Source organism: Halichoerus grypus, chromosome 8 (assembly GCF_964656455.1).
Source record: "Halichoerus grypus chromosome 8, mHalGry1.hap1.1, whole genome shotgun sequence".
Lineage (NCBI taxonomy): Eukaryota > Metazoa > Chordata > Mammalia > Carnivora > Phocidae > Halichoerus > Halichoerus grypus.
The window spans coordinates 56,663,541-56,685,147 of NC_135719.1; the positions used below are offsets into that span (position 1 = coordinate 56,663,541).

The 21,607-nt window shown below is 39.9% G+C and overlaps 1 protein-coding gene across 11 annotated transcripts in view; it reads left to right on the forward strand.

The window, feature by feature from the left end:
• Window positions 1-21,607, forward strand: part of ZNF280D (zinc finger protein 280D) — a 302,477-nt gene that overhangs the window by 161,988 nt on the left and 118,882 nt on the right. Inside the window, exons 1-2 of one of the 11 annotated variants that reach the window (XM_078079287.1) lie at window positions 11,432-11,558; window positions 18,651-18,773. The exons of 6 other annotated variants lie outside the window; for them this stretch is intronic. The gene's annotated coding sequence lies outside the window, so the exon portion shown is untranslated. Of the gene's footprint in view, window positions 1-11,385; window positions 11,559-18,650; window positions 18,774-21,607 lie in introns of those variants that run through there. 4 more of the 11 variants (XM_036106996.2, XM_036106998.2, XM_036106992.2 and 1 more) reach the window with 4 other exon arrangements.

Here is a 21,607-nt window from a genome sequence, read left to right on the forward strand (position 1 = left end):
TAAAATAAAAAAGGAGTAGTCTCAGGAAAGTATGGTTGTATTACCATGCAATAATTCAATCCAGCTTAATCTAATAAATTTTACCAATTTTTTTAAAAAGATTTTATTTATCCATTTGTCAGAGAGAGAGAGCGAGCGCACAAGCAGTGGGGGAGCGGCAGGCAGAGGGAGAAACAGGCTCCCCGCTGAGCAAGGAGCCTGATGTGGGGCTCGATCTCAGGACCCCAGGATCATGACCTGAGCCGAAGGCAGATGCTTAACCGACTGAGCCACCCAGGCATCCCTAAATTTTACCAATTTTGACTGAAGAAGAAATCATTTAATAAAGAAGTGTTCTGTAAGTTCCCTATAATGGTACAATAGACAAAAAAAAAAAAAAAATGCAGTTTTTTAGAGTGTTTGTCATTCATTCATTTACTTGTCTATTAATTCATCAAACATTCACTGAGGCTTGGTATAGGTTTTGTGATAATCACCGAAAATGTAAAGACTAATAAGACACAGTCTCCACTCTCAACAAGCTTACAGTTTAGTAGAGAGAAATAGACAATAATTACAACACAGGCAGACTTCTACTATAGCTATTAATACTAATTACATACTGTATTAGCTATAAATGCAATGTTACATAAGAATGTAGTCACTTAGAATAGGAGAAAATATTTGCAAATCATAATCTGATAAAGGGTTAATATCCAAAATATATAAAGAACTCATACAATTCAATAGCAAAAAACCAAATGGGCAGAGGATCTGAATAGACATTTTTCCAAAGAAGACATACAGATGGCCAATGTGTATATGAAAACATGTTCAACATCACTAATCATCAGGGAAATGCAAACCAAAACCACAATGAGATATCACATCACATCTTTTAGAATGGCTATTATAAGAAAAAACAAGTGTTGGTGAAAATGTAGAGAAAAGGGAACCTTTGTGCACTGTTAGTAGGAATGCAAATTGGTGCAGCCATCATGGAAAATAGTATGGAGATACCTAAAAAAAATAAAAAATAGATGTAATATATGTAAAAATGTATGTAATGAATGTAATTCAATCATAAAAAAGAATGAAATCTTGTCATTTGTGACAACATGGATGGTGAGGTCAATATGCTGAGTGAAGTAAGTCACACAGAGAAAGATAAATACTGCACGATCTCACTGATATGTGAAATCTAAACAAACAGGCAAAGAATCAAATTCATAGATACAGAGAACAGATTGGTGGTGGCCAGAGGCAGAGATTGGGGGTTAAGCTGAATGGGTGAAAGGAGTCAAAATGTACAAACTTTCAGTTATAAAATAAGTCATGGGGTTATAATGTATAGCATGGTGACTATAATTAACAATACTACATCATTAGTTGCTAAGAGAGTAAATTTTAAAAGTTCTCATCACAAGAAAAAATATTTTGTGACTATGTATGATAACAGATATTAACTACAGTTATTGTGATCACTTTGCAATATATACAAGTATTGAATCATTATGTTGTATACCAGAAACTAATATAATGTTATGTCAGTTATACCTCAATTAAAAAAAATAAGAAATCAAAAAGAAAAGAAGAATGCAGTGACTTAAAATAGTAAACTTATTCTCTTGCTTATAGTCTGTGGGATGGCTAGCTAAGACTCCAGGCTCCAGGTTCTGAGCTCAACAATGCTGATAGGGTTCAGGGAGGCTCTCTGTGTCCCTTATTTTTGGACCATTGGCTACTTGAGGTATGTGGTCTGTCCATGTGTCTCACTATGCAGCCCAGGCTGAATAATCACCAGCCACCTGGGACATGCTCTTCTCATCATTGGAGCACAGGAGGGAAAGCTCAAGCACATGAGCGTATTTTAAGCCCCTCTTTGAATTATAAATGCTGACATCTCATTGGCCAAAGCAAAACATATGATCAAGCCCAACACCAATAGAGCAGGAAAGTATATCCGGAGTATACAGGAGGAAATATTTGCTGAGCAATAATTCAACTTACATATGATGTGCAATAGGAGAGAGCAGGGAGGATATTATATAAATCAAAATTCTTGGTTTTAAGTCATACAGACAGACTCTGGCTTATTTAGGCATAAAAGGAATCTATTAAGGAGCTATTCATTAGTATATAGCCTCTTAGAAGCCTTAAAAATCAGTCTCAGAGTGCATGCAGCCAAGAACAACTTTTAAAATCCCACAAAACTAGGCTGGAGAAGACATTATTGTTATTGCCAGTAGCGCAGACACTCCAGCTCAAGCTGCCCACGCCTCTGTTGCTAGAACTACTGGCACTACGGCCTCTAGACACTGGTTTTAGGTGCCTTCTCTCCTGCTACACATTGTCAGAGTTCTCAAGAAAACCATGCCATTAGCTTCTGATTCATAATCTTGGGTAGTCATGTCTGACTGACAGATCCTAGATCATGTGCACATTCCCTAACTACAGGTGAAGTGGGAAAGCAAGGAGCTGACATCTTCAATTTCCATAGAGATGGAAGCCTCTGTCCCATAAGAATGGGACTATCTCAGACATAGGTAGAGGCTCACATGCTAGGTGGCAAAGGAAAGAATGAGAAATCTTTTATTACAAGCCGGCAGATGAGGGCAGAGATATCAGGGAAGGCTTCCCAAGTAGGTAAGGTTCAAGTTGAATCTTAAAGAATCAATAGGAGTTAGAAAATTGAAGAGGAGTAACATGAACAAGGAAAACATGGTACATTCGAGGACCAGGAGATAGTTCAGCTCATCTGCAATGGCTCAACTACAATGTATGCGGATGGATATGTATGAAGTGGCAGCAGGAAAGAGCATCATGAGATTAGGTTGGTGAGAGAAATCGGGGCTTGATCATGGAAAGCCTTGCATGTCATGTCAGTTGGTCAGGTGGTGGTGCAAGAAATAGAAACTACTTTAGGTATTTCAGATAGAAAGGTATTAAATCCAGGGAACTGCCATATTAGCAAAAGGGCTAGAGGGATAGAAATCAGAGGCTGTATGGAGAATATAGTTGTTTTTTGGTCTTTTGTTTTGTTTAGCTTCCTATCATCTCCAATTAGAAGGAGAGTGGAATGAAGATTGAAGTAGTTTATCCATAGTATCTAGCACACCATGTTAAGGAGCATGAGTTATGTCTTAAGGCCAATGCAAAAAATGGATATATTTCTAAAGCATGGATGTTACATACTTAGATTTGCTTTTTAGAAAGCATGTTGGAAGGAATTAATTGCAGGAGTGTACAATAGAAGATATTGTCACTCAAGTGAGATAGAGGAACTAGAAATCAAGAGTAGGGTAAGAATTGGAAAGATGCGAAGAAGGTAGAACCTTCAGAAGTTGGTATAGGGTTGATGGGTTATGATGGACACTAGAGAAGGTTCTCCTTTTGAGGGTTACTCCCAGGATTCAGGGTTGGACAGTTGGAGGGATGCCGATATGGCTGAACAAAACAAAATAGAGAAAAAGAAGGGAGCATAGTAGATTAAGTGTTAGAAATGTTGAGTTCTTAGGTCCTGTGGGATGTCCAAATGGGATTGTCAAGTATATGATGAGGTATATGGCTCTGAGGCTTTGCAGAGGGGTGTGCTTTGAAGATATAAATTCAGGAATCATGAAAATAGAGATAAAAGTCAATGTCATAGGAAAATTCAGTAACAATGTATTTGGATAACTAATACTAGGTACTCAAAAAAATAATCCCCAAATCCCAGAGACTTAACATATTAAAGTTTATTTTTCACCTTATAGTCTAGTGAATATTTATGTGTTTGTTGCGGGGGGTGTTTCTGTTCCATTAATCATTCAGAAACCCCAGGTTACTTCTACCTAGTACCTCCACTGTTTCCTAGGGCTTCAAGGACTCTGGTAGATCTCTGCACATGACCAACTGAAGAACAAAAAGGTCTGGGAAGAATGTAAAGAGGTGTTAGAAGTGTTGTTAGCTAGAAGTGTTGTTAGCACACATCTTCTCAAACTATCTGTAGCAAAGGACCACTTTTTAAAAACTTTCCAATCTGTTGCAGACTATTACTTTTGTAAAAGACAATAAAGATGCTGTGAGAATGTTTAATTTCTATAAAAGTTTCTAAACATTTTCATTTGCTGTACTTACCTTGTTATGGATGAGAAACAAATAAATCATGGAACAATACTGGTCTCTGAACCATACTTCGGTAGCATTGGCGTAAACCGCTTCTGATGACATTCCACTGGCCTGAACAAGTTACATGCTGCTAATTGAATGTAAAAGGGATGGGAAATGTTCAGAGGAGGAAAGTAAGTGATTATCTCCATTTTTTTTTAAGATTTTTTACTGATTTATTTGACAGAGAGAAAGACAGCGAGAGAGGGAACACAAGCAGGCGGAGTGGGAGAGGGAGAAGCAGGTTTCCCACTGAGCAGGGAGACCGATGCGGGGCTCGATCCCAGGACCCTGGGATCATGACCTGAGCCGAAGGCAGCTGCTTAACTGACTGAGCCACCCAGGCGCCCTATCTCCGTCTTTAATCCACCCTTCTAGTCCCAAATACCATTTATCTTTTCCTCCCTCACACTAACCTCTTTCCAAGGGAGAGAACCCAAAGTCCCATCAAGTCATTCATTGCATCTAGCTTAAAGTCCCAGATGGGGCACAGATTTCTTCATCAGATCTGGATGTGACTTTTCTTGGTCTGGTGACCTATGACCTATGAACTAAAAAGACAAACAATCCACTTCTCCCACCCAATATAGGATGGTAGAAGTGAAAGAGGATAGCTGCAAAAGACACTCTTGGTAGGAAAGGAGCAGAATGTGAGACATGGCAGTTACAGCTTCAGAACAATTCTGAAATCCTGCTTACAAGACATTTTGAAGGCCCTTTATACCAGGGGTGAAGAAGTTTCCTTGGTTAGGTGTTAAACCTCTAATTCTGCTTTTGGTGAGATACTCTCTATATTAGGGTTTTCCAGAGAAACTACCAATAGGTGGTAAATAGATATAGATATGTATCTTCATTTTTTAAAAAAATTATTTATTTATTTGGCAGAGAGAGAGAGAGAGAGCACACACAAGGAGGGGGAGTGGCAGAGGGAGAGGGAGAAGCAGACTCCCTGCTGAGTGGGGAGCACAATGCGGGGCTCAATCCCAGGACCCTGGGATCATGACCTGAGCCGAAGGCAGACACTTAACCAACTGAGCCACCCAGGCGCCCCTCTTCATTTCTATATATCTGTATCTGTATCTATACCTAGCTGGAGAACCAAAAAGCCAGTGGTGTGTTTGGTACAAATCTGAAGGCTGAGAATGAGGGGAGCTGATGGTGTAAGTCCTGATCTGAGTCCAAAGGCCCAAGAGCCAAGAGTGCTGATATCCGAGGGTAGGAGAAGGTGGACATCCTAGCTCAAGCAGAGAGAGTGAATTCACTCTCCCTCTGTCTTTTTTGTTCCATTTAGGCCCTCAACAGGTTGTATGATGCCCACGCACATTGGTGAAGGCAATCTTCTTTACTGAGTCTACTGATTCAAATGCTTCTCTCTTTTGGAAACACTCTCATAGACAGAAATAATGTTTCACCAGCTGTCTGGACATCCCTTAGCCCAGTCAAGTCAACACGTCAAGTTAACCAGGTTACTCTCTTTCTCCATTTCCTCTGGCTCTACCCTTGGGAAAGTTTTCCTTGTTTATAATCTTCCATGGCCATATCTGAATGAGACTTCACTCTCCTGGAGACTATAGAGATTTCATACTTGGAGAGGCTGTGGTCAACCAAAGATGGTTTTACAACTTTAACAATTAAAAATGATTTTAGATTAGGTGCATGGTTACTTTGACAATACAGCTTCCTCAAAAATGTAGTAGGCTTCTGATCCATTTGTTTCCAGTCAGTTCAATATGCCATTAAGAACCCAGAGTTCTTTCTGCGACTGTTTTAGATTGAATTCCCCAGAAGCAGATCCTAAGAAGAGGATTTGTGAACAATGACTTATTAAGAAAATTGTATGAGAGTGGGGAAAGCCAGACAAAGAAGAAGAGGAAGCCAAGTGTATCACTCAGGATCCAGTTAGGAGACGGGAGCATACTAATTATTTTAACAAAGAGAATTGAAAATAAAGAATTATTAATGGCAAAAAGATAACACTAAATATTATGGAGGTGGAGACTGCAGGAAGCAGCTACCACCTCTAGGGCTGAGGGAACAAAGAGGTTTGAATCACTAACAGTGTCTTAGTTCGAGCTGCTATAACAAAAACACCATAGACTGGTGGCTTAAACAACAAACATTTCTTTCCCACAGTCCGGAGGCTGGGAAGTCCAAGATCAAGTTGTGGCAGATTCAGTGCCTGGGGAGAACCAGCTTCCTGGCTTGTAGACATGAGCCTTCTTGCTGTATCCTGAAGGAGGGGTGGGGGGTGGGAGCAGGGACAGAAGGGGAGGGAGAGGGAGAGAGAAAGAGAGAAAGAGAAGAAGAAAGAACGAGAATGAGAGAATGAATGAGAGAGAGAGATCTCAAGGTTACTTCTGAAAGGCCCTGTCTCCAGATACTATCACAATGGGGGTAAGGGCTTCAACACATGAATTGGGCGGGGGTGGGGGGGGGTGGGGAGGCACATATATGCAGTCCATAACAGACACTTAGAAGCTTGGGGGAATGGCCCCCTGGAGCTGAAACTCAGACCTCTGAGAAAGGGGCACTGCTCACCTGGTGTTGGAGTCTCTGTGCTTGGAGCAGAGATACCATAGAGCTGGGACCCAGACTACTGAGGAGGGGGTGATGGTAGCTGGTGTTGATATCTCTGTGGGGGTACAATAAGACTAGTTCTGCAAATGTTGGGAAAACTGTAAAGTAGATTCAGCCTTTGCCGCAGGAACGAGTTGTCACTGTTGTTGGATTCATGAAGACAGAAACATAAAGCAAAGTAAACAGGAAGGAGCAAGTCCCTTCTTCCTCCTTCAGCCTTGCAGACTCCCTCTAGGGCCCTCTATTGGCGAAATGTAACCGGGAACAGCTGGCAAAGCCCAGAATGGCTCTGTAGAATACCGGCTCCCAGCATCCCAAAAGATGAGGTAAGAAGGGTGGCTTTGGAGCTGGCAGAATAGCTTAACATGCACATCAGCAGGGGTACATTAGACAAAAGACTACAGAAGGTCACTTCAGCCTGGTCCTACAGGGGAATTCTGGAGTGTAAGTCATGCCTCAAAGTTGTTCTCACCCAGGACAAGGAAGTTAGGGCATCCACACTCCTGCATTTATCAGTCCTTGGTTAAGAGCTGGTCTTATGGGCATATAAGTTCCCAGGTACTTTCAGTCTCTGTGAAGGCAGGCAAAGTGGTTCTAATAGCCTAAGGGTAGTCCCCTGTAAAAGAGCTGCAGATCCTGGCTGTTGGAAGTAAAGGCACAGTGGAGCTTGTGGCAAAGGGGAGCACCCAAAAAAGGTGGATAGATATCCAAAAGTAATGGTTGAAGCACCAACAATATTCACCCCCCACCGCCCGGGGGACATGGTTCTAAAAGCTGCCTTATTTCTCTACTTTCTTAATCAATTCTCTCTCTCAATTTAATAGCTGCCTCTTCAATTATAAGATATGTTCTGGGGATCTAATGTATAGCCTAATACTGTATTGTATACTTGAAATTTGCTAAGAGAGTAGATTTTAAGCTGTCTCCTACACACATACAAAGTGACTGTAACTATTTGAGGGGATGGATGTGGTAACTAACCTTTGTGGTAATCATTTCACAATGGATATGTATATCAAATCATCATGTATACTTTATATACAATTTTGTCAGTTATACATCAATAAACCTGGGGAAAAAATAGTAGCTGCTTCTTTGAGGCTATCTGAAACAATAGATACTATCTGAAACAACATGTATAATCTGATCTTTTCCTAAAGGCTGAGTCATTCTGTTCAAATCCTACTGAGGCTCTTCCTTGCTCAAAGCCTTTTAAAATACAGCTCTTTCTCTTAGGAATCTAGAAGTATTGTGTTTTCAAACTCTGCAAGGCGGCCCAAATGCTGGATTCTCTCTATTTTCTTTCATTTTTTTTGTAAACTGGTTAATTCTGTTCCATGCTAATCTCTTTCTGGTAGTATTTTACAAATCATATAAAAAAATCACCAACATCTACTATTAATATTTTCAGAACTCTTCCCTTAGAGCTAGAAAATACGTACTTGTACTGATCTGCCTTCTAAGGTATTGTAGACAACAGTTTAGCCCCTGCCTAATATGGATCTTTGGTTATCCAGCCTACTACACAGTTCCTCAATTCCCACCTGACTGCTATACTAAACTAATGCCACATATTTTGGATTTTTTGTTACAGTAGGCCACTATTTCTATTATTAATCAGGGTTAATGATTTAGTGACAAACAACCCTCAAATCTCAGTCATATCTCAGTAAAGGTTTATGTTTTGCTCTAATCAGTACAATGAGGATCAGTGTAGTAGATGTGCTCCTGTGCAATTATTAAGACCTGTGGTCCTTCCATCTGATGTTACTGCCATCCACTGGCTCCTCAAAATTTTCCATATCCGACTGACTGAAATGTGAAAAACAGAAAGGAACTATAAATCACTGGAGGTTTTAAGGGTCAGGCTTAGATTGGGAAATCACCGCCTACCTTGCACTGGCCAAATACAGTCCCATGGCCTGATACAGAAGTAAAGGAACTAGGAAATGTGGGTTTCCTGGGTATGCAAGAGGAAAGTACCATGGTGAGTATTTATTATTGTCTCCACCACAGTTAGGATGCTTTCACTTGTAAATAAACAGAAAACCCAACTCAAATTGGCTTTGTCAGGGAGGAGAACTTTTCTCCACCCTCTTAGATTTACTTTTTGGGGGCTTGTGAATTAAACTGACAAAAGGACAGGTTAGCAAGAGAAAAGACAGATTTTAATCACATACAAGGTAAAGGAGTTTACCAAGAAATGTGACTCAAAGGAGTGGTTAGAATTTGGGGCTTATATACCATTTTAATAGGTGAAGGGGAGGGGAGAGGGCACTTATATGAAAACAAATGACTTCTTGGAAGGGGGGTGGGGGAAAGAGTGCACTTAGGGGAAAACAATGACATTTAGGAAAGATAAATGGGCCCTTAGGAGAATAGATGGGAGAGATGATAGTTTGGTGACAATGACTCTAGGTGTGGTGACAATTCTCATTGTCTCTGGTGATAAGAGCCAATCTTCCCTGGTTGCTCCCTGGGAGGAGATTTATGACAATTGAGTTCTGTTGGGAGGCTCTGCTTTTAGGTAGATCAGAGATTTCAGAAACTCAGATGCCTTCAGCCTAAAAATAATTTTTATGTCACAGAGGCTTATTCTGGACCCCTTCAGCTTAAACAGAAAAGGGAATTTATTCACTCATATAACAGAGACGTCTAGAGGTAGCACAGGGTTTAGAATGGGTTTCAACTGGAGGCTTATGATGCTCTCAGAGATTGTCTGCCTTTCCCTATGATTGATTGACCCAGCCCTTCCTCCTCCACCTGTTAGCTTTATTATCAGTTGGCTTTCCTTAGTAAAAAAAAGTTGTAGCTCTTCCAGTATTCACATTCTAATGCCAATGCCATATCATCCAGAGAAAGAACTTCTCTTTTTCCCACAGTCAAACAAAAATCCTGGGCTTCACTCTGATTGGTTTCTGAAACAAAAACTGGTTCAAAGGGAGGTAAGGGTAATTCTAATAGTTTTAGGCTGGCTGGACTCTTGGAATTGGGGGTGGGTAGTGGTTATTCTACCCAAATTACATAGGTGAACACAATGAAGCTGTGAAATGGAAGCTGGGCAATCACCTATATCCATTACAGTCAGGGAAGGGTGTGGAGCATGACCTCACTTAAGGAAAATAAGTACTGTGAGGATACTTAAAGAGTAGGTACAGAATGTTAAGGGGCAGAAAATTGACACGTCAGAGGAAGAGAAACTCTTAAAAAATGATAGGAAAGTGTGGATAGGAAGTCAAGAGAGCCAAGAGAGTTATACTCTACAAGCCATGGAAGGAGTTTTAAGGATGAGTCATCAAAAAAGTCATCTAAATTACTTCATGTGTGTTGATTTCATACTCATTGGAAATCTTTTATAATTTGGCTTCTCATGTAAATGTTTCCTTTGAGTGAAAATGTGTCAACCCGAGTTTTCTGGTCTTTGGGGCAGATATGCTTTTCATGAAAGAAAGAAAAAAAAAAGGAATAAATTTGAATTTCGGTTTGTACATCAGTCTCTAGTAAGTTTGGTTGGCATGAATCATCCCCTCGATTTAAATTAGCTCTAGGGTCTAACAACATGAAGTTTCTGTCTCTACACCTGGGACCAAACTATAGAACACAGAGTGAAATCTTCAGTTCATTTTCATTACCATAACATGCTTTGCAAACCATTAGAACTATATTTGAACTATAATGACTTAAGAATACGGCAAGATTTTTGAACTAGATTTCCAGTTTGTTATTTTGATTATTCTCTTTTCCTGCAAAGCTTACTTGCAGGGCCAGCAAGAAAGAGAAACCTGGATAGACTATCTCTGGCACGTTGGGAGGGAGTAGGTCATGGTTACCTATAGCCATTCCAGGTCTAGGGATAATTTAAGTGGTCTTTTGGTAAGATCGATCTGGGGGTGGTAAACCAATAAGGAAGTGACTGTAATGCTAAACACCGTAGAAAAGCTGGGGGCTGTCTGGATGAGAAAGAAGGAACTAATTCAAATAGGAAGAATTAGTTCAATTCAGTGATGGGTTTGTGCAATGATTGGTGTGTGTGTTACGGATCTAGGGAAGCGAGACTGACTGATGTTGTGAGGACAACTGGGAGAGGAAACTTCCCTTACAGATCAGAATATAAGGTGTAGCAAGTTATTTACACAAGCAGTATCTTGCTAAGTGTTCTCGTAAATGCATTTAACATTTTTTTTTAAAGTTATTACAGGGATCCATATGGCAGAGTTAGGAATTAAAGGAGACACAAGCGACATCGTATGTTTGAAACAAATATGGGAAAATTAGCCAATTATTAAAAGACACCGACTCTGCTTCTCCTCTGGCTTATGTCTTCGCCCCTCACAGGCACAGTATTTCTTTGTAATGGCGCCTCTCTTCCTAGACCTTCTTACTTTCCAAGCCTGCGGAGCACTGGCTGTTACACACAGGGAGGACCCGGAACTCACGTTCCCACGCCTTCGGCTGAGGTGCAGCCCCGACTTCGGGCTCGCTGCCCCGGGCGGGCCCGCAAGCAGGTGGCCACCCACAGCCCCGCCAGGCCCGGGCCCTGGCCCTCGCCAGCAGCCTGCGCATGGCGGGGCGCCGCGGCCTTCGAAGGCCTGTGACGCGACGCACATGCCCGCGCCCGCCTCCCGCGTCGGCGAGAAGAAAGGGAGCCCGGACGCGCGGAAGCTGACCCGGAGCCTACCCATGAGGCAGCGCGCCGGCTCCACGAGAACCCCCCCCCTTCCCACGGCTCAGCTGCTGCTCCGCAATGGGAGCCGCCGCCGTCGCCGCTGTGTAGTTTTTCGTGCTCCTCCTTTTCCTCCTCCTCTTTCTCCTCCTCCTCAGGGCCCCAGTCAGGCCGATCCGCTCCGCTCACGGTAAGCGCCCCCCGCCCCCGCCCGCCCCGCGCTGCAGCAGGCAGAGGCCCTCCCGCGCGGCCTGCGCCGCCTCACTCCGGGGGCGCTGGGCCGGGGGTGTCGAGGCCGGCGCGGTTTGCCGAGAGCGCCCAGGGCGCGGGGGAGGGGACCGGCTGCGCGGCGGCGGCCGGACCGCCATCTTGCGCCGGCCCCGGCGGGGGAGGGATCCCAGCGCGACGCGGCAGACGGCTCGGTGCGGCAGGCCGGAGCCGCGCAGGCCTCCGCCGCCTCTTCTTCCGTCTCCTCCTCCGCCTCCTCCACCTCCTCCGCCTCCTCCACCTCCTCCAGCTCGCCTCCCAGGGCCTTGTGCCTGTTTGCCCCAGCCTGGGTTTGGCTTTTCTCTCTGCTACTCCCTTGGTCCGCCGTACATTTTGTGCCGATGTTTGGCGGGGACCCATGCTTCCCAAACAACAACGCTCCCCGGAGTGTCTTCATGGTAGCCCGAGACCGAAGGGGGTTCCGAACTTTCAGGCATCCCGGGCCCGAGGGCCCTTGTCTCCCCCGCCGCCCCCACCCCCCCGCCCAGGTGACGAGTCATCCCACGCTCACACCCTCATTCTTGTCAAAGGGACTTCCCTGCTCTGCCCTAGAAGTCCCGTTATTGTCTCCAGAAGGGCCCTGAGGAGAAACGTGGAGTTGGATACACAATTAACTGACCGAGCTTTCAGGTTTTACTTACTGAGACGGAAAGAATGAGCTCACTCTGAGGTTTTATCCAGCTCTAGAGATGGAGGGAGTTCCTCCCAACTTAGCTCAAGTTTGAAGGCTTTTAAGGAGAAATCTGCTAGAGAGGAGAAACGTCAAAGTGAACCCGCTTCTGCAAGCACGGGAAGACCTTGGTCCCAGGGGTTCTCTTTGTTTGCAGAGATTTGTTTTTTTTAAATTCTGTGAACGTGAACTTTATTGTTTTCAGACTTGGACTGGGTCTGAAGAATTTGACGTCTTTTAGTGCCATTAGACATAAAATTGAAACCTAAGAGAGAGTTTTTAAAGTGCAAAAGCCACCTCTTAGCATTTGTGCTAAGTCCTGCCTTGGGGGATTAGTGACAACTCAGGCTAAGAAATGGAAACTTGCTGTGCCATTGAAGGCACTGGTTTGCTTAGAGAATTGTTAGGGCTGTGTGCTCTTGACGTTTTAAAACATCAGTACAAATACCGTTATAATTGTATCTTGAATTTGTATCTGTCATTGATATGCTTGATTTGTACCTCAAGACCCCTTTTGCATTGGTCTGTTTATGGAACTGTTTCAAAGATGAGGAAAGAGAGCCTCAGGGAGACGTCTTTAATGAGGTCATGGCTAGGAAGTGATAGAACCATTTCTAGAACCTTAGGTCGTCTGAGTCCTCGTTCAGTGCTCAATTCACTATATTTCATTTTTTTGTGGGAATAAGGTGACTGAGGAGAAGCAAGGAGGCTCACCTACAAAATTTAAGAAATACTATTCAACTGCTCCTTTTACATTTTTGTTTTTAAGAGTTTACTTTTAGCTTTTCAACTTTTTATTCCTGAAGTTTTCATGTTATTTTTTTCCCCGAACATATTGAAAAGTTGAAGAATAGCCCATTTGGACTTTCATATGTACCACCTAGTTTTTAAAGTGTTGCCGTTTTGCCACGTTTCCTTTATCTGCCTATCTTACATGATTTTGGTGAACATTTTCAGAGCACATTGCAGATGTGACAATTCTATCGATGTGTCTATATGGATGTCATAAGAATAAGACCAATTTTCTGTACAATACTTTTACAATACTGTAATCATACTTAAGAAGAATCTCTACAGTCTAATATAGGTATGTAGTATGTATTCACATTTTCCCCATTGTCCCGAAAATGTCCTTTTTAGTCACTTATTTTGGAACCAGTATCCAGTCATGCATTACATTTGCTGCTTTAGTTTTCTTCTAATTTAGTGTAGTTCCCTCTCTCTCTCTCTCTCTCTCTTTTTTTTGGGATGACATTGACCTTTTGTAGAGACCAGGCTACCAGTAGTCTTGTAGAATAACCCACATTCTGTATTTTACTAAGTTTCCTCTTCATTGGGTTTAAATTGTACCTTCTATCCCCTGTATTTTCTGTAAACTTGAAGTTAGATCTGAAGGCTTGTGTAGATCAGGCTGAATATTTTTGGCAAGAATACTTAAGTCATGCAGTGTACCTCACATTATACAACATCAGAAGGAACATAAAGGAGGGTTATCTGTTATCCTATTAGTAATCCTAAATTTGATCTCGCCAATAAAATCGTGACAGATTATCTTTGCACGCTAAGCTTTTTCTTTTGCAATTAGCAAGTAATGTAGGGAGTGATATTTTGGCATTAGTATTGGTATGAATTTACCTGCAGTAATCTGATAATGAGATCATTGGGAGCAGTCCCCTAGAAATGGGTGTTTGGGGGTGAAGGAAAGGAGCAGTTTTGGAGGACAGGACCAACTTAGTTTAGGGAACTTAGAGTTGCTGCTACCCTTTGGCATCAGAGCCTAGGCTGGTTAGGGGAGAGGAGGCTTAGAAAGTAGTTGTCAGAGACTTTGCCTTATTCGAAAGTTTGCTTAGGGCCCTTGTAGTGGTAACGAGCTGTGATTAATAGGAAAGTTCTGAGGGAGTTAAATGTTGGAGAACTACAAATCTCAGCATCCCCACTTCAACCCATTCGTACCAGTTAAGCTATCTATTCCAGTCTTCTTTAGTCCAGTGTTTTCCTATTCAGAATTGGCTTTTTTAGTAGGGGAGAGGAAAGCAAAGGAAAGGAATAGATAATTTTTGTACACTCTTCTCCCACACTTGCTTTATTTATTCAAGAGAACATTTAGAACCATACCAAGATTTTTTTTTTCTGTACAAATTCAACAGGGGATGTATCTGAATGGAATAACAATTTTGGTAAATAGAAAGTAAACTATAGTTTTAGGTGACAGGAAATTGGAGATTATTGACAACATTTTGTTACATTTCAAAAGTAACTTTTGAAAGGTGAGATATATTTATTTATGACATGTTCACTAATTAAATATATAGTCCTGGATAGTTTATCTTTTCCTGCTTCAAAGGACTCAAAAAATCTGATTTTTCAGTCAGGTTATTTTAAAGATATAAATAATGATTTACTTGGTAATTTGTATCAAACGTGTGTTTGGAATTTCTATTCATTTCTACAAAGCAATTTTCTTTTAAGGACTCTTTTAACTATCATTATACCAGGAAAAATAGCTACCGCTATTCACTATTTAGATTTAAAGGAACTATTTCTTTTTTTTTTTTTACATTTTAAATTATTTTATATAATTTTCATTGTATAATTTATAGAAGAATAAAGGGATAATATAAAACAACTCATTAGAGCTTTTAATTAGAATTTAAACATAGTCTCTTTGTATATATCTTGAGACATGAAAAACAAATACATATCATGCATCTAATTGCATACCACCCCTACAGTGAATATGCACACTTTTTTAGTTTTTATATGCACGCAGAGAACATCTTCCTTTAGTCTTCCCACTTTGAGGATCTGTGCAAAAAAACGTTGTGATTGAAGGGTTAGACAAAATTCTCTTCCTAGTTCCTGCAAGTTCTTTTCCTAGTTGTATGAGGAAGATTCTTCTTGGTAGTTGAAGCTTACCATACACTGAAAGAGTTATCTGCACTATTATCAATCATAGTTCATCATTTTCAAGTCATTCCTTTGCAAGTATAGGTTCTGACCCTCTTAATGAGTGTATCTACCTCTCCTGTAGTCTCATTTTATAATATGGCTCTCTTCATGTTAATTTATGCAAGATTTTTCTTTTTTTAAGATTTATTTATTTTTAGAGGGAGAGTGCGCAAGTGGGGGGAGAGGGAGAGAAAGAATCCTCAAGCAGATTCCCTGCTAAGAACGGGGCTTGATCCCAGGAACCTGATCTCATGACCTGAGCCGAAATCAAGAGCTGCTTGCTCAACCGACTGAGCCACCCAGGTGCCCCTGCAAGGGTTTTTGAAATTCATTTATGCTTGAGAATGCATTGAGCTGAGAAGAAAAACTAGTTTTTCTTATGACAGTAAGAATCATCAAATATGTATGAAGTCCAGATTATGTGCAATTGACTTTTCTTGCTTCCCATTTGTGAAAATCCATAGAAGTTCAACCCTATTCTTCCTGATATTGCCAAATCAAGAAAATTTCTTGCTGGGTAATACTAAGCCAGTTCTACACTTATAAAAATTTTGTCACAAGTTGTATTTCTGACAGAAATTTTAAATTCTTTTGTCCATTCTTGTAGTTTTTGTGTTAATCTTGGTTCTGCTCTTATTCCTTTTCTGATGCTCTGTGTAGATTTACATCTTTCAAGCTTAGGATGTTTCACTGTCCCATGTTGCCCAGATTTTTATGTACATTTTCCAGGTTTTGAAGGTGTATGTACCTGAAATGGGCAACACTCTGAATGTGACTACTTATCAGCTGTCATGTGAACCTGGAATGTATCCATCTTGTAAATACTGATTTGAGATTTAAAATACTTCTGCTACGTTCTAGCTTATCATTCCGGGCTTTTTTGCATGTGCATCATTAAATGCAATACTTAAAGAATTTTTTGAAACTTTTGAGGGTTCTTAATTTTGTTGAAGGGAGGCTGGCCATCTTCTTTGCTTCATAATTGCAAGATATTTTCAGTTCTAGATTTGTAGATACCAATTAGCATAACCAATCCAATGAATTTAAAAAATTTCCACATCATCTATTTCCTTCTAGTCACCTTCATATATTCCTGCATTCAACACTTGTCCACTTATGAACTGTACCAAGTTACTCTCCTCTGAAGATTCAGTCTGAGATTTCCCAAATTTCATCATTAGAGTCTAAGGTGCTTGCTATCTATCTTTGCATTCATTTTTAGGTTCATCTAAATTGTGAAATGTGACCTCTGCCAGTTTTCTTCTGTTCCATAATGGGCAGAAAATAAAAGTTCTGAGTTCTTAACTATATTCAGTGAAAACTAAAGACAGATGAAATAGATCAGGATATTCTGCGCTAACATATGCCACTTTGACCTAAGGATTATTTTGAGTGGACTGCAATTTAGAATTAACAGAAACAAAAACTGTTTTCTGTCCTCCTGTTATTTGCCTAAAAGCCAGTCATAAATATCCCTTTGTGAAGATGTTCTTTCCCCCTGGTAGTAGGAAAGGAATAGTGACTCTTACTACTCGAGATGGAGGGTTAATACCAAGATGAGTTTGCATAAACAGACCTAATGAGAATAACCCTTATCTTCCATTAGTTCTCCCATGTATTTTCTAGTTACTTCTCCATGATTTATTGTCTCTCAAAGCCCTAATACCCTTTCCTTTGTTAAAATGGTATATAAGACCTTGAATCTGACCACTTCTTTGAGACTGACTTCTTTTTTGTGAATTCCCGTGTATATAAATATTAATAAAAATTATGTGCTTTTCCTCCTGTTAATCTGTTTTTTGTTAGTTTAATCCCCAGGTCCCCAGGTACTGCAACATAAAAGGGTAGAGGTAAAGTTTTTTCTTTTGCAGACTGCAAGGATGATGTCTTCAATCATATGTTTTTGAAAGTTGATGCAATATTTTGTGCAAAACAATAAGAAAATTGAAAGATAAGAAAAGTGAAAGATAATGCATAGTGATGATTTATTTCATTGTTGCATTAACCTTCTAGGCAATTAAATCATTCTTATGTTTTCTTATTATTTTGATTTTTTTGGTAAGCATAGTTGGGAATATTTGTTTAGGGAATATTTGTTTAGCAATGGTGAAGTAATACCTAGGATGATGGAATTAGCAAAATATTTCAAGAGGTAGGAAAAACAAAATCACTAAAATCACATAATGTATCTTAGACTTATAAAAGGAATCTATAAGCTTACATAGTAATTGTAAAATACAATGAGTTTTATTCTATTTAAAAGTAATAAGATACTGTTTGAAGATTTCTAGGAAACAATAAAAGCCATAAAATGTCAATCTTTACAACTAGAACTACTCAAGAAAGAAAAAAACTAAAATTGTTTCTATGGATTCTAAGAGTATATTGAAAGTTAATGGTTAATTTGGACCATTAGATAGAGTTCCACCCCTTTCCAACACACATATTATGCCTCCCTGCCTCTCCATCTAGTAACATGATAGTTTTTTCAGCTGTTTCCACTCCATCTCTAATGAATGTAGGTAGTACTTAGAAAGTTATCCCTTGAGGTTTCTGTTCCAAAATATTTTTGTTGTTACCATTTTTTCTTCCCTTCCCAACTTTACCTTCAGAGCTCATCTGCAGTAAAAAATGATTAACTGAAACCCTGTAGGATCAAGGTGTAATATTTAGGCTTTTTGGCGAACTGGATTAAACAAAAAATATTTTTTATTTCAAATATTTTTTATTGCAAACATTTCTGCTTTTTTGGTTGAGTACATCATGAGCACAGTGTGAGTTTTTGGAATGGTACATGTTTTGCTTTACACTCTGCTTGATAAATGCTTTTTCTTAGAGTTGTACTATTCATGTGAATACTCCTTGTTTAAAGTTACTATTTTACTCTTTGGATTGGTATATACAAAATTTTTGACTAGCCAGTATAGCCAGGATAGTAATTTAGCTCGCCTTTTTAAACAAAGGCTTTGAATTGATTTATGTAGTGTAGCAGTTCTCTGACTGTGGTCTTGGGGACTTGAGGTGCTTTCAGGGGTTCTGTAAGATCCTCTCTTTACTACTTACCTAACTTCTGAGGCTGGGTTTTCTTCATTTCAATAGAACAATGTAATGCAACAGATTAAATGTAGAAGCAGGTAAGATAATGCAGCTGTCTTTATTAAGACAGCTAGCTATTAATGCGTTTTGCAATAATGTAAAACAATGCCACTCCTAAATTTTTGTTTTGGAAAATATTTTTCACACAACTATTTATATTAATATGTAATGGGTTTATAGTCATTTTTAAGTAAATTAATATATCTTAAATTTCTGAGGTTGGGGTTTGTGGACTTCTAAGATTTCATCATTAGACGTTAAACACATACTTTTTTTCTTTCTTTTTTCTTTTTTTGCTAGGTTTGGGATTTCTTCAGCATGACAACTGCTTGAATGAGGGCTGTTAACCAAAGCAAAGATCGTTAGTCTACGAAATAATCTGCTCCTTGCTTCTAGGCTCTACCCCTGTGTGACCCTTATTTTGTGCGTAATTGTTACCTTTGGCAAGTTTGAGAAGCAAAACATGAAGGGCTTGGGAGGGGTCTGAGTGTTTTAGATGTAGGTAATCCGTATCTCCTGCTTTGTTTACTCATTTTGCTTTTCCCAGTCAGCATTTAAGATTATCTGACTTTATACAAGGATTGCTGAGTACTGATAGAAAGGCCCTAATCAACAAAATGGCTTTATTAAGGTCCATGGGTAGAAATAATAATGGACCTCTCAATTTTATTGAATAGAAAAAAGTAAATAAGAAAATTGGCCCTACTTTTTTGACACTACATTGTTGGTATTTATGTTTGAGGAGTTATAACACAAGAGATGTCTTTCTAATCTTTTATTGTAGTATTTTAGAGATTACAAAGTATATTCATAGATCATATTTCATCCTCAGAAAAATGCTTCTTTGAGATGGGTGGTATTATCATCATCAGTCCTTTACAGATGAGGGAACTGAGTCTCAAAAAGTTCATTTCACTCATTGTAATACTTACTGGGTGCCAGATGCTGTATATTAATTTTGTAGGATATGATGCCTTGGTCTTCCCTCATTCCAACCTCAGCCTTGTAATCTCAGGATTGCATGTTCTTTTCTTGGGTTAGATAGCATAGGAGTAGCCTGGCAGCACCAACCACTGGTGGAAGTGTCAGTTCCTAGAACATTTGGCCTGTTCTGTACCTCACTGCATTCTGGAAGCTTCTGGGATAACGCAGCTCTGCATGGATTGGTGGAGAGTTTTAGGACATTATTAATTTGTTGGTTCTGTGTTAAATGGATGAAATCAGATCTGGATGCTCTGAGGCTGAGTATAAAGTGAATTTTACAAAGTAAATCTTACTATGGGCGTGAGGTTTTAAGGGCATGAACAAATACACAGTGAATGGAAAATGAAGGGTGTTGTAGGAAATATTTTGAAGGAAGACGATAGGACTGGGGAATTGATTAGATATGATAAGTAAGAGAGGGAAACACTGAAAAGAAATTTTAAGTTGGGGCGCTTTGGTGGCTTTAGTTGGTTAAGCATCTGACTCTTAATCTTGGCTGAGATGTTGATCTCGGGGTTGTGAGTTCAAGCCTCGTGTTGAACCCTCAGGCACTGGGCTTGGATCCTACTTAAAAAAAAAAATTGTTAAAAAATTTTTAAGGACTCAAGATCAGAATGATGACAGTTTCATTGGTGGTAAAAGAGAAGTGCAAAGGTAGAACTAATTTTTATAAACTGAGGTAAGGTTAACATAACATTAAGTTCACCATTTAAATTATTTTAAAGTGTACAATTCAGTGGTATTTAGTACACTCACCGTGTTAAACAAAAATCAGCACTACTCTCAGAATAGTAGTTTCAGCTTCTCAAAAGGAAACCCATTACCCATTAAGTAGTCACTCCACATTCTCCCCACCCCACAGGCCTTAGCAACCACCGATGTACTTTCTGTCTCTATGGATTTGCCTATTCTGGACACTTGATATTAATAGAGTTATACAATATGTGACTGACTTCTTTCACTTAGCATAATGTTCTTAAGGTTCATCCATTTAGCATGTATCAGTACTTCATTTTTTTACTGCTAAATAATATTCCATTGTATGGATATATCTTTATTCATTTATCAGTTGATGAACATTTGGCTTGTTTTCACTTCTTGGCTATTAATGAATAATGCTGTAGGACTAATTTTTATGGAGAAGTTATGTTCAGTTCTGGAAATACTGAATTTGAGGTGAGTTTATTTTTTTTTATTTTTTTTAAGATTTTATTTATTTATTTGACAGAGAGGCACAGCGAGAGAGGGAACACAAGCAGGGGGAGTGGGAGAGGGAGAAGCAGGCTCCCTGCAGAGCAGGGAGCCCGATGTGGGACTCGATCCCAGGACCCTGGGATCATGACCTGAGCCAAAGGCAGTCGCTTAACCGACTGAGCCACCCAGGCGCCCTGAGGTGAGTTTAAATGTCCAGATAGCAGTTTTCAGCTGTTATGAGATGACAGGCTGGAACTTAGTTGAGGAGTCAGGGTTGGAGATTATTATTTGATGATTTTATAGGCTGCTATTGAGAACTGATAGCTAAGACTGTGGGATTTATTAGATATGTCATTTAGGGAACAATTTGTGTAGGGCTGAGGAGTAAACTCTATGAAAAACCTGATTTTACACTATTTAAGGAGCAAGAGAATATGGAGAATCTGTATAGAGTTAAATAGGAGGAGGTGGGTAGAGAACCAGTCTGTTGTCATATAAAAAATTTTTGAGGAGGATGTTTCAAGAAATTGGGATAAAACACATGTAAGATAAGGAAAATGTAAGTGAAGAAAGGGTAATTTGATTTGGCAAGGGGGGGTTATTGGGATCTTCAGATGGATACCTTCAGCAGAATACTGTGCAGTAGAAAATGTAGTAGCTGCACTGCTGTGCTCAGCTTAGTTTTGACTGACAGGATGGGTGGTGATAACTAGAGCAAAAGGACTGCAGCCTGGATCGGGGTCAGCAGGGGTTTTACTTGGATGAAAAGGACTTGGTGCAAAGAGAGATTCCCCATATCCTTATGAAGAAGGGTTCCTTTTACATAGAAGCTTTTGAATCCTTGCTCTACTCTTAGTTGTGTTACTTTGGGCAAGGTACTTAACCTCTATAAATCAGTTTCTGCAGCTGTAAAGTGAGGATGATAATAGTGTCTACATCATAGAGTTTTGGAGGATTAGACCAAGTAATGTATGCATTTAACTAATGTTAGCTAATGGTATTGAAAGTTGTTATTATAAATAGCATAATTTGTAATTAGGATAACGTAATAGTATATAATGAATTAAGTAGTTGTGTTG